Source organism: Pinus tabuliformis, chromosome 3_2, assembly GCF_031772625.1.
Source record: "Pinus tabuliformis cultivar Carrire ecotype Pingquan chromosome 3_2, CPIR1, whole genome shotgun sequence".
Lineage (NCBI taxonomy): Eukaryota > Viridiplantae > Streptophyta > Pinopsida > Pinales > Pinaceae > Pinus > Pinus tabuliformis.
Window position 1 is genome coordinate 521468674 of NC_142302.1, and position 11600 is coordinate 521480273.

Sequence of the window (11600 nt, forward strand, 5' to 3'; positions counted from 1 at the left end):
TGAAAGCTGCAGGGGTGAGTCCTAATTAAAGCCAGCACTTCTTCTTTAAAAGCTCTGTATCTATATGCTCTGTTCTTACCAGAGAGCTGAAAGTGACTTTAATGGCAGATTGGAGCAGTGCAGGCTGTATCCAGGGATTCTTATTGCAGAGCAGCTGAAGGTCCTGTCACTCTCTATCTATCTCCGTGATTTTTAAAAATGAGACAAGTTTGATATGTTAGAGTTGTTCAACAAACGGATTTGTTAGGAGAATTTGATGAAAACTCGGTGGTTTGTATGTTGGCTATTTTGAATGCAGGGTTTGAGAAGAAAAATACTCCAGAAATTGGTAGGCAGAGAAGGCAAACCTGTTTTCCTAATTTGGAAGGTGAGCATGAAACAACCTTACCTCTACCTCTATATATGTCTGTGTTCCGGCGCTGCATTCCAAACCAATTCCTACGCTGGTAGGATAGTCTTTTATCTCCGAACACATCAAGACAATTCGGTGAATCTAGCAGGTTATTACTTCCTCTAAGGCAGGGGGCAGGGCATATCCTGTCAATGCTTTCTGTCTGAAGAAATCAGTTGTATCTGTCCGGGGCGCATAGACAGATAGGGCCACCTGCAGCGCACAACCTAGGGGTGTGAACTCCGCTAGCTTAACTAAGCTTTACGCTATGGAACCATGCTATTTTCCTGCCTTAACCGGATGCAATGAGAAAGCTTAGTTCCTGGTGTGCGGTTCAGTGCAGTGGTTGTGGTTCTGGCCAAGGGGTATTAGGGTTTGGCAATGGGAATTGCAAGATCACTGAAGGGAAGGGTGTGAACCGATAGCGCCCACGAACTGAGAGGGAAAAGAGAGTCTTAAGCAGCAAGCATGAGTGAACAGAGAGAGCTATCCTCAGCAATATTTGTATGCAGGCAGGGTTACAGGCAAGCGAAAGCAGCTTGTCAAGCGAGAACAGAACCGGTCCCAGAACGATCACAGAGCTGGGACATGAGACAGATCAGAGGATGGGACATTAGAGAGATAAGACAGTGGCTGCTACACGAATCTTTCAACAAAAGCCTAGAAATACACCTCAGGGAGAGCAGAGGCCGGATAGATGAGACATTCAGAGAGAGAGGGCTAGGTTGACAGAGCCTGAAGGTAATCACAGTCACAACAGTGAAAAGGGAACAACGATGCTAAGATCGTAAGTTCAAGAGGGATTTATGTCTCTTGTGACAAATGCTTGGTCCACAAAACCACAGCTTGCAGCAGTTGGTTCTTGCTGTTTAGTTGGTCTTGTGTACGAGAAGACACTTTACGTTGCTAACATGTGGCCACGTTTCTTTGTGCATGCTTCTAACCGGCATATTCACTTTACTAATAATTTTAATGAACTTCAATTTATGTTTAAATATAATAAATTACTTGGTTGAAAAATAACACGGTTAATAGACGGCCAATTAATTCTTGTCTTCTTGATACAAACAACTCACATATTGTCTTCTGAATGATCTGAAGAAATTTGACGGGCAATCCCTTTTCGATTTGGGTCATCCTCTGCTGAATCGTGTAACTGAGAGTTTCGTGAAAGCTGCAGGGGTGAGTCCTAATTAAAGCCAGCACTTCTTCTTTAAAAGCTCTGTATCTATATGCTATGTTCTTACCAGAGAGCTGAAAGTGACTTTAATGGCAGATTGGAGCAGTGCAGGCTGTATCCAGGGATTCTTATTGCACAGCAGCTGAAGGTCCTGTCACTCTCTATCTATCTCCGTGATTTTTAAAAACGAGACAAGTTTGATATGTTATAGTTGTTCAACAAACAGATTTGTTAGGAGAATTTGATGAAAACTCGGTGGTTTGTATGTTGGCTATTTTGAATGTAGGGTTTGAGAAGAAAAATACTCCAGAAATTGGTAGGCGGAGAAGGCAAACCCGTTTTCCTAATTTGGAAGGTGAGTATGAAAAATGCTATTTGAATTCTTAAATAAGAGAAGGTTCCATAGTTTGCTGAATTTCTACATGACAAAAAGTAACATCAGTGTTGTGGCATCCATCACAGGAGAGACATACAAGAAGTCTTTGGAGACTCTGGTACAGTTTCTTTCTCTATGCTTATGCTTCCTAAACAAATTGCGAATATTTATGTTATGAGATGCTAAGCCAGGAATCCAACACAATCAAACCGTGTAGGGATTGATTAATATTCATGTTCCAGCACCACGCAAATTGAACAATACTTCTCTTGAAGTCTGATCGTATTGGATAACACTTTCATAGATAGAGGTGATCTTAATAGGATAACATATTTTTGTTTACATCTTGGAGAGACCCAGTAGGAGATATTAGGATGTAAGCAAAGTCACAATTGGGTATTTTTGATATTTGTAAATTTTTTTGTCTTCTAGCCAAGAATCCTATAAACACCGTTCTCGGCCCTATCTACTGAACATGGCCTCCATATCAGGGGACTTTCTCCACATATTGACCTTCCAAGTTCCCATATTACTAGCAATAGGATTACAATGTTGACAGACAATAGAACTATTTAATGGAGTAAAAAATTACATAAAAATTTGCTCAAAAATATCTATTTAAAGCTTAGCAGTGAAGTTCTAAAACTTCCCCAATCTAAGGGCAGAGACACAAACAAACAGCTCACGTCACAGGGCTCAACCAGCATATGGTTGAACATAAATGGTCTTTTGGATTTGTACTTTTTCAACCTCTTCAATTGCTTGGTATGGTAATAGAAAATCTGTTTGTGGTCATGTGCCTTGTACCTTATTTCATAACAAGTTCACATCACAGGGCTCAAGCAACCACGCATATGGCATATGGTTGAAGATGCTCTGTGGGATTCGTACTTTTCCAAGATCTTTTTTCAATTGATTAGTACGATAATTTGTAATCTGCTTGTGCCTATATGCCTTGTGCTGTTTTCATAATTGAATTCCTAGCACATAGTCTAACCTTTCTAAAGGGAAAAGACAACAAACTTACATCACATGGCTGAAGCAGCTTTATATTGTTATGCATAGATGTTCTTTTGGATTTTTTACTTTTTCAACCACTTGTTTCAATGGCTTGGTATGATAATCTGTTATTTGTTTGTTCACATATGCCTTGTGTCTTATTCTCATAAGTGAAATTCTAAAACACCCTTAGTCCAACTCTTTTAGTCCAGGAAAAATACGACAAACAACCAGCTCACATCACAATGGTTGAGCATAGATGCTCTTTTGGATCTGTACTTTTCTCAACCTCTTGTTTCAATTGCTTGGTATGATAATATATAATCTGTTTGTGCCTATATTTCTTATACCTATTTTTCACAATTGAAGTTCTCAAACATCATAAATTCATGGGTTGAGTCTTTTTCTGGGTCTAGCATATGCTCTGCGGTGTCATTATCCCCCATTGCTTGTATTTTCAGAAAGTAGCATGGTAACCATTGATCATTTTGAGGTGAATTTTTGTCACTGTAATTCCAAGGTAGATTCATTTTGTGCGATTGATTGACGTAAGGTGCTAACAATTCTAAAAATTGCCACTATCTTCAATACTAAGATGATGTCCACAATTTTGATTAATATAACCTTCCTGAACGTTGATGCAAGTTAAATTAGGTTAGCTTAACATAGAGGTCATGGAAGAAACCCCAAGTCAAATTTATGTTGGGGTAGTGGTAGGATGAATGGTGAGGAAACAGATTGCTCTGTGTAGTTCAACAGTATTGGGGTATAGAGATCTGTTATTTTCCAATTCTGGGGTGAACATAAAGCAGGAAGAGGGTTTGCTAGCCTTTATTTACAGGCGTTTCACTTGGTTAAGGAATATAGTAATTATTTTTTAATCATTCTTCTTAATAGTTTACCTCTTTTTTGCACTTGTAGTTCTTCAGGCTGTGCCACTAGTTTTAGGGTGACTAACTCGGCAGGTCAGAGATGTCGAAAGTACTGTGGCTCTAAGAGTTTCTACTGTCTTCAGGGGCTTTTAGATACCTTTTAGGACTTCACAGGACACTTGTTTCCAACGATCCATATCTCTCTGAATGGAAGAACCACTTTCTATAGTCATGGTACACTTTGCTTTATATTTTTCATGGTATATCTCTCTGAATGGGAGAACCACTTTTTATAGGCATGGTACACTTTGCTTTATATTTTTCATGGTATATTATAATTTTTCAAGACGCTTTTCCAGTTGTGGACTTTTAGCCCTCTTCTTTTTGTCTCATTTTACAGCCATGGTGTTAATCTCAGTACATTTACATTGTTTGTTAGGCTCACCATGGTGTTATTGTGTTAATTCTAGTACATTTACATTGTTTGTTAGGCTCACTGGTGTTTTACCACGCTGTCTCTGGCTTGATAACATAGGGACTTTGGCCTTTAAAATTCATAAATACTCTGTCCCATTAGCCTAACACATTTTATACACATAGGCACCCAGGCCTCAATGGAACTTGGCTCACCAGCTTATTTTGCACTGGCTCATCAGCTTAAGTAATACATGTACATTTACAAGATCGTTTGGGATTTTAGTTGTGATACTCTTCCCCCTTATTGTCCTTAGTGCATTATATTCCATGTAACATCCAACTTTTTCCTTTTGAAGCTCTGTTTCTTGCCACGGAGTGACTGCATGCCTTTGTTTTTCAATTGTTGTTGATTAACCATTAAAAAAATTACATGTTATAATTTTCATCGTGAAAAATTTGCATATCTTCAAGAGTGTTCAACCTCAAAATGCAGTAAGTAAACTGAAATATATTGTACATTTAGAAATAAATATTTGTTTATTTGATTGTGTCAAGTTATAACACTAGGCATCCATGAGCCAAAGATAGAACACAAAGAAGGATGTAAAAGGCCCCCTCACTGTTTCGAAAAATGACAATCAAATCTTGTTTCATGGATTATTATTATTTAATCCATTACCACATTCTTTTTGGGCAATGCATGCCATAGCTAATTCAGCTAGGCGAACTCAGAGAGTACCGTATTTAACAAACCCTTCTTTACCTTCTATATCTTACCTTCTATTTTCCTAACCTCCAATGGAGACTCTCTTAAGGCGAGTTTCTCTGCTGGACCAAGAAGGCTAAGACTAAAGCAAGTGTCCATAGGGGGCTCCAAGGCAGGACCCTGTTGTTCCCTAACTATAAATGAATAATGTTATTGTAGAGTATTTTAAAGAATGTATTTTTAAGCTGCTTTAGCTCAAATGACACAGAAACTGTCTTCTAAATGATAAGTCGTGTTCAACTCCTGCAACATGCACCAGTAAGAGAGGATGGCAAAGTTGTCCATCGCACAGCAGCAATATAAACATCCATACCCCTAGCATAGTTGGTGACTCTACTTTGAAATATGGACTCAGGTCAAACTTTTAAACCTTGCATTCAGTTAGGATATCTAGGCATTGTTCCTTTGGGCATTTATTTTCTACTGGAATGAAAAGAAAGAAAGCTCCTTATTGTGCCATTTTCATATACTGGTGAGAATGCAGAATATTGTGTTCTGCAAATAGAAATACGTTCAGATCTCTCTACATCGGTCTGGGTATGCTGAGTGGGTTCCTCTGTATATGCGTCTAGATTTTGTGTATGTTCTGTTCGATACCAGGATTCTTTTGTGGGTGTAGTTTTGAATGATTTCTCTTATGCTCTGTTTTGTTTCTTTTCATCATCTATGATACTTAAATTTTTCTTGATATGTGGCAGTACTCCATGTTTCATGAAAAACATAACTTACGCATGTCATCATCTGTGATATCTCTATCAAAATCAATGACTTTGAACTACATTTCTTCCACCGAGGTTGGGTTTTTGCAAGCCATTGCACCACAATTTAGAAAAACCAAGACCCCTCGCAGCTGCCCTACTGTCTTCTATAACAATAGCATATTTAATCTACCGCAACAGGCTCAAACGGGCTATCTTCAAGAAATTTGGCTGGTTAAGATGCTCTTCTTGTGGGCACACTCGCCACAGCCACCTAATTTCGCATTTACTACTGCCGCCACATCCATCATTCCATATGCCATTTTCTCCCCATGTCAGATCGATCACCTAATTGCACCGATCGCTCGCTTAACGTAAGGTCTTCGTTTTATGCCCATCATTAAATACTGGCCTGCTCCAATCTGATGGAAAACAATTTTCCCTATCTAAATGGGGCCAAATACCATATTTGGTCTGGTCATATGACAACCCATCGGATAGATTGCTCTGTTTGTGGAATTGGATCTTTTCATCACACCAAGAATAACAAAAGTGCAAAGCAGAGTTGGGATACTTTTCAAAACTTATTAGACCATTCAAATCAATCGAATTGAAACTCAGCTTGCAAATCTCAACGATGGTTGACTTGTACTAGAAACTATGAACAAGACACTAGAAATTGGTTATTACCTAGACTTCATTCTGCAAAATTCGACTGACTATTAATCCACATTCTGTCCTTAGGCTAAAAGGGCTTAATTTTTCCAGATCTGGTTAGCTAAATTTTCATTCAGTAGACCTGAATGGCTACAAGCAGTTAGAATAGCCCTTCAGCAGAAGGGGGGACTTGAAATTTGAAATAGCCCTTCTTTTATTTCTTTTGAATGGAGATTCTACTTCTTTGGAAATAATACATCACTTGGATAAGTTACTATACCAGAAAAATGCGTAGAATTCTGGTAGATAAATGGGGGCTATTTCTTACTGCTGCAAAATTACATCATCTGGCCAATGTTCATGCCGCATGTAAGAGAATCCAATCAAGGGAAGATAGCCTGTGGGAACGTTAACTTCCTGTTAAGTCCCTAGGGATACAATGCATTTTCTTTCTGTATTATCCACAAATTAATATGCAAGAATTGTTGCTGCCATTGTGTATGCATGAATATGGTGAGATTAGGTGGTTAATCTTCACTTAGAGGCCACGTGCTGAACTTTTATTTTTTATATTATTGCTCATTTTGGTTAAGGATGACCTACGTAGACCTCTTGGGGCTTACACCCCAGCCCTAAAGGAGGTGAGTATATATGACATTTCTTATTTGTAAACTTCAAGTTATATATTGATAAAGGTCTATGGGAAATCTTCCCATAGTGCACTTCTCTTGTTCGTGTGCTTGGACACACAAAAATCTCTCTTGTGTTTATCATTATAGTGCTGTGTCATTTCTGCTGTATTTTCACTTGGCTGAATTAGGGTTTGTTGGAGAAATCACTGTACATCCACTATCTACTTAATGATCTCAACTTGGTATTAGAGATAGTGTGAACTCTTCCATCTCTATTCAGTGTTGTTTTAATGTTGTTTCAAGTCTGAAACTAGAGTCTTCTTTAGCACTTTTTTGGGATAGCAATAAATTTCTAGGGTTTTTCCAGTGGATTTATGGGGATTTCTTTCAGATTTGTGTCCTTTTCTAGGGGAGCACACTCCTTTTTCTCTCTTTTCAACTAAAACACTGCAGTTTTTCTCCAAGGTAGTGTTGGTGCCTTTGGCATATGTGGATGGAAAACAAATTTTCCTATCTAAATGGGGTCAAATACCATATTTGGTCTGGTCATATGACAACCCATCGTTGTAGCAAGGGTTTATGGATGTATTTGGAGAAACCCCTTGTCACCTTTGATTATGACAGCTGTGACCTTGTTTACTTGAAAAAGGATGAAGCCATTGGATAGATTACTCTGTTTGTGGAATTGGATCTTTTCATCACACCAAGAATAACAAAAGTGCAAAGCAGAGTTGGGATACTTTTCAAAACTTATTGGACCTAGTGATATCTATTCAAGTCAATCGAATTGAAACTCAGCTTGCAAATCTCAACGATGGTTGACTTGTACCAGAAACTATGAACAAGACACTAGAAATTGGTTATTACCTAGACTTCATTCTGCGAAATTCGACTGACTATTAATCCACATTCTGTCCTTAGGCTAAAAGGGCTTAAATTTTTCAAGATCTGGTTAGCTAAATTTTCATTCAGTAGACCTGAATGGCTACAAGCAGTTAGAATAGCCCTTCATTCTGCGAAATTCGACTGACTATTAATCCACATTCTATCCTTAGGCTAAAAGGGCTTAATTTTTTCAGATCTGGTTAGCTAAATTTTCCTAGTAGAAATTTTGGGATTGCTGTTTGAAGGGTTTTCTGGCTGCGTTTTTAAGCCTGTAGACAAATACCATGCTTATGTTACAGTGATAGGCTGCTGCCAATACCTGTAGGATGTGTGACCTTCATTCTATTTAGAGTTGACCAGCAGTCACCATAGAAGGTATTCAGTTCATTATGGCTGAGATTTAGTTATCATAACCAACTGCAGGGATATGCCCAATTACTGGTGTAACTAGTTGAACACTAATATGCTTACAGAACTTCAACTTGTCCCCAAAAGTGAGATCAAATAGGTAAAGCTTAACCATTAAGTTCTGCAATCTCTCTCTCTCTTGTTGATAAGATTTAAAAGAATGCGTTGACCAGCAGACACCATAGAAGGTATTCAGTTCATTATGGCTGAGATTTAGTTATCATAACCAACTGCAGGGATATGCCCAATTACTGGTGTAACTAGTTGAACACTAATATGCTTACAAAACTTCAACTTGTCCCCAAAAGTGTGGTCAAATAGGTAAAACTTAACCATTAAGTTCTGCAATCTCTCTCTCTTGTTGATAAGATTTTAAATATTATGAAGAATACAGTCAGCCTAAAGCAGCTCCTTCAGTAGACCTGAATGGCTACAAGCAGTTAGAATAGCCCTTCATTTTGCGAAATTCGACTGACTATTAATCCACATTCTGTCCTTAGGCTAAAAGGGCTTAATTTTTTCAGATCTGGTTAGCTAAATTTTCATAGTAGAAATTTTGGGATTGCTGTTTGAAGGGTTTTCTGGCTGCGTTTTTAAGACTGTTGCATTGGAGATTGATCCATCATATACATCTTTTGTTTTAGCTACACGTTGTTTTGTTAATGATGACAATTAAAAGTTTCTTGCTCATTCCTCATTCCTGAACATAATGTTACACTCAAGCATGAAGAGTTGACATTGGATTGTTACAGTTTTGGTGACATAAAAGAATACGTTGACCAGCAGTCACCATAGAAGGTATTCAGTTCATTATGGCTGAGATTTAGTTATCATAACCAACTGCAGGGATATGCCCAATTACTGGTGTAACTAGTTGAACACTAATATGCTCACGGAACTTCAACTTGTCCCCAAAAGTGTGGTCAACTAGGTAAAACTTAACCATTAAGTTCTGCAATCTCTCTCTCTTGTTGATAAGATTTTAAATATTATGAAGAATACAGTCAGCCTAAAGCTGCTCCTGTCATCGAAAGCATGAAGTTATGGTAAGGATCTGTGATGAGCACAACTTGCAATACATAAGTATTAACTCCAATTAAAAAGTATTCTGATCCTGTAAGTTCATGAGAAGTTCTGCAACATCCCTTCTCATGCCGTAGTATTAATGAGGAATGTGATTTTCCCAGCTTCTCAGACATTTCTTGTAGGGTACACAGATATTGTCCAGCAACTGCACCTCTATAATATGTCAGTTTTCGTCTTTCTTCTCTGGCTGGCTTCCATTCACTGGAAAGTGTTGGTCAATGGGCAGTATGATGAAAGGCTTTAAAATGAAGAATGTAGAGGATTCAAGCAATAATTTCTATGTGGAGTTCATGGGACCTCGACACAGTAAGTTAGAATTCCATTGCTTTTCTTGTTTTCTTTTGGGTTTATTAGAGACCTGGATTCTGTTAGTTATAATAGGAAATACCCCACGCCAGGGAAAATAATTTAGTAAATTAGGTTACATTGTATTGAAGCTAGAATGAACTGAGAGTTAACTGTTTTCTTTTTCTCTCGAATTATTCTAGGTGACAAGCTGAGCTACTTCAGGAAAAAATTACATTGCTAAAGTTTTACATGGATTCAACCCTATCCTCTGCTTAACGTACGATGCACACGAGCTTCTGTACAATTTGTCAGGTATGCATTAAAGGCCAACGTTTAAAAAGTTGTGAAGACAAGATTTCTTTAATCAAGAACATTTCTTTAATCCAGATATGAAATTAGACCTAAGTGTTTTTTGTGATATCCATACTTGATTAGTCAGATAAGCATTAGATTAGTGCTATTCCCATTGCTTAGACTATTGTTGTTGTTGCTATACGTCAAATACTACATATATATTGCATAAGCTATAGACCACCCTTCCTTTGTAATGAACAGAAAAGCTGCTTCTGAGAAGGGCAGGGCAAATCAATGTCGAATCAAGTATTCTATGATCACTCGATAACAGATCACTACTCTGTATTTTATGCAAATATATGAGTCTTCCAACTATGTGTCCTAGACTTGAAACTAAACAGTGAATTCTCAACCATGGTGTCTTGTCACTAGATATCCCTTGAGAAATGAAGATCAAAACAGAGAGACTTCCTGACAGACTTTCTATGCCACCTAATTTCGCATTTACTACTGCCGCCACATGCATCATCCCATATGCCATTTCCTCCCCATGTCAGATCGATCACCTCATTGCACCGATCGCTCACTTAACGTAAGGTTTTCGTTTTATGCCCATCGTTAAATACTCGCCTCCTCCAATCTGATCTCCAAGTATTTCATCTCCATTCCAAATCAATCCGTATATGTACTTATTCCTACACCTAGATATTGACATAGATCTCCTGTCTAGCCAATTGTTTATTAGAATAGCTTGGACCCAATCTACCACCAAGATTGCCCGATGTCAAATACATCACCTAATTTCGCATTTACTTCTGCCGCCACATACATCATTCCATATGCCATTTGCTCCCCATGTCATATCGATCACTTAATTGCACCGATTGCTCACTTAACGTAAGCTTTTCGTTTTATGCCGACCATTAAATACTGCCCTGCTCCATCCGAGCTTCAAGTATTTTAGCTCCATTCACACTTAAAACCAGCTTACAAACACGTTGAACTTTTTTATAAATTGGCCTCTTCTGCACCTGGATATTCACATACATCTTCCCGCTTCACATAACATGGAATCCATTAGCATAAGCCAACTTACTCAACTCGCAGCATTGTTTCTCTTAGCACTTGTTCTCATGGCTCTTCTGATTATTGACATCGTAAAAGTCGAAAGACAAAGAAAAAAGAAACCAAAAAAACAATAACATCTCTTTTGCATTATTTTACGCATTGTCTTATTTCCCCGCTTCCTTCTCTGTTACAGGTGTACGACGGATGCTTCAAATATGCATTTGGGTCAGCCATGGTGGTGCAACTCGCATTTTTTATGCTTCTATCGTCTCTGCTCAGATGCCGGACTAATGTCCTAATTGTTAGCATTCGTGCTTGTCTTGTATTCTTCACATGTTACAGTGTATCATAAGAAATGCGTATTTTCAAGGTCAAATGTAAGCTTCACGGCACTTTCTATCGTCTCTGCTCAGATGCCGGACTAATGTCCTAATTGTTAGCATTCGTGCTTGTCTTGTATTCTTCACATGTTACAGTCTGTCATAAGAAATGCGTATTTTCAAGGTCAAATGTAAGCTTCACGGCGGTTTTCATGTTACTCGGGTCTTGAATTTTCTATTGCAGTTGTGTGATTTTGGGCTAG

General features: G+C 38.2%; 1 long non-coding RNA gene across 1 annotated transcript; it reads left to right on the plus strand.

Annotated features, from left to right (window-relative positions):
- The first annotated feature begins 9443 nt into the window (after positions 1–9443).
- LOC149181610 (uncharacterized) lies at positions 9444–11362 on the plus strand. Its single transcript, XR_016257549.1, has 3 exons — positions 9444–9673; positions 9856–9967; positions 11211–11362. It is a non-coding gene; the product is annotated as an uncharacterized LOC149181610 (long non-coding RNA).
- Positions 11363–11600: the final 238 nt, after the last annotated feature.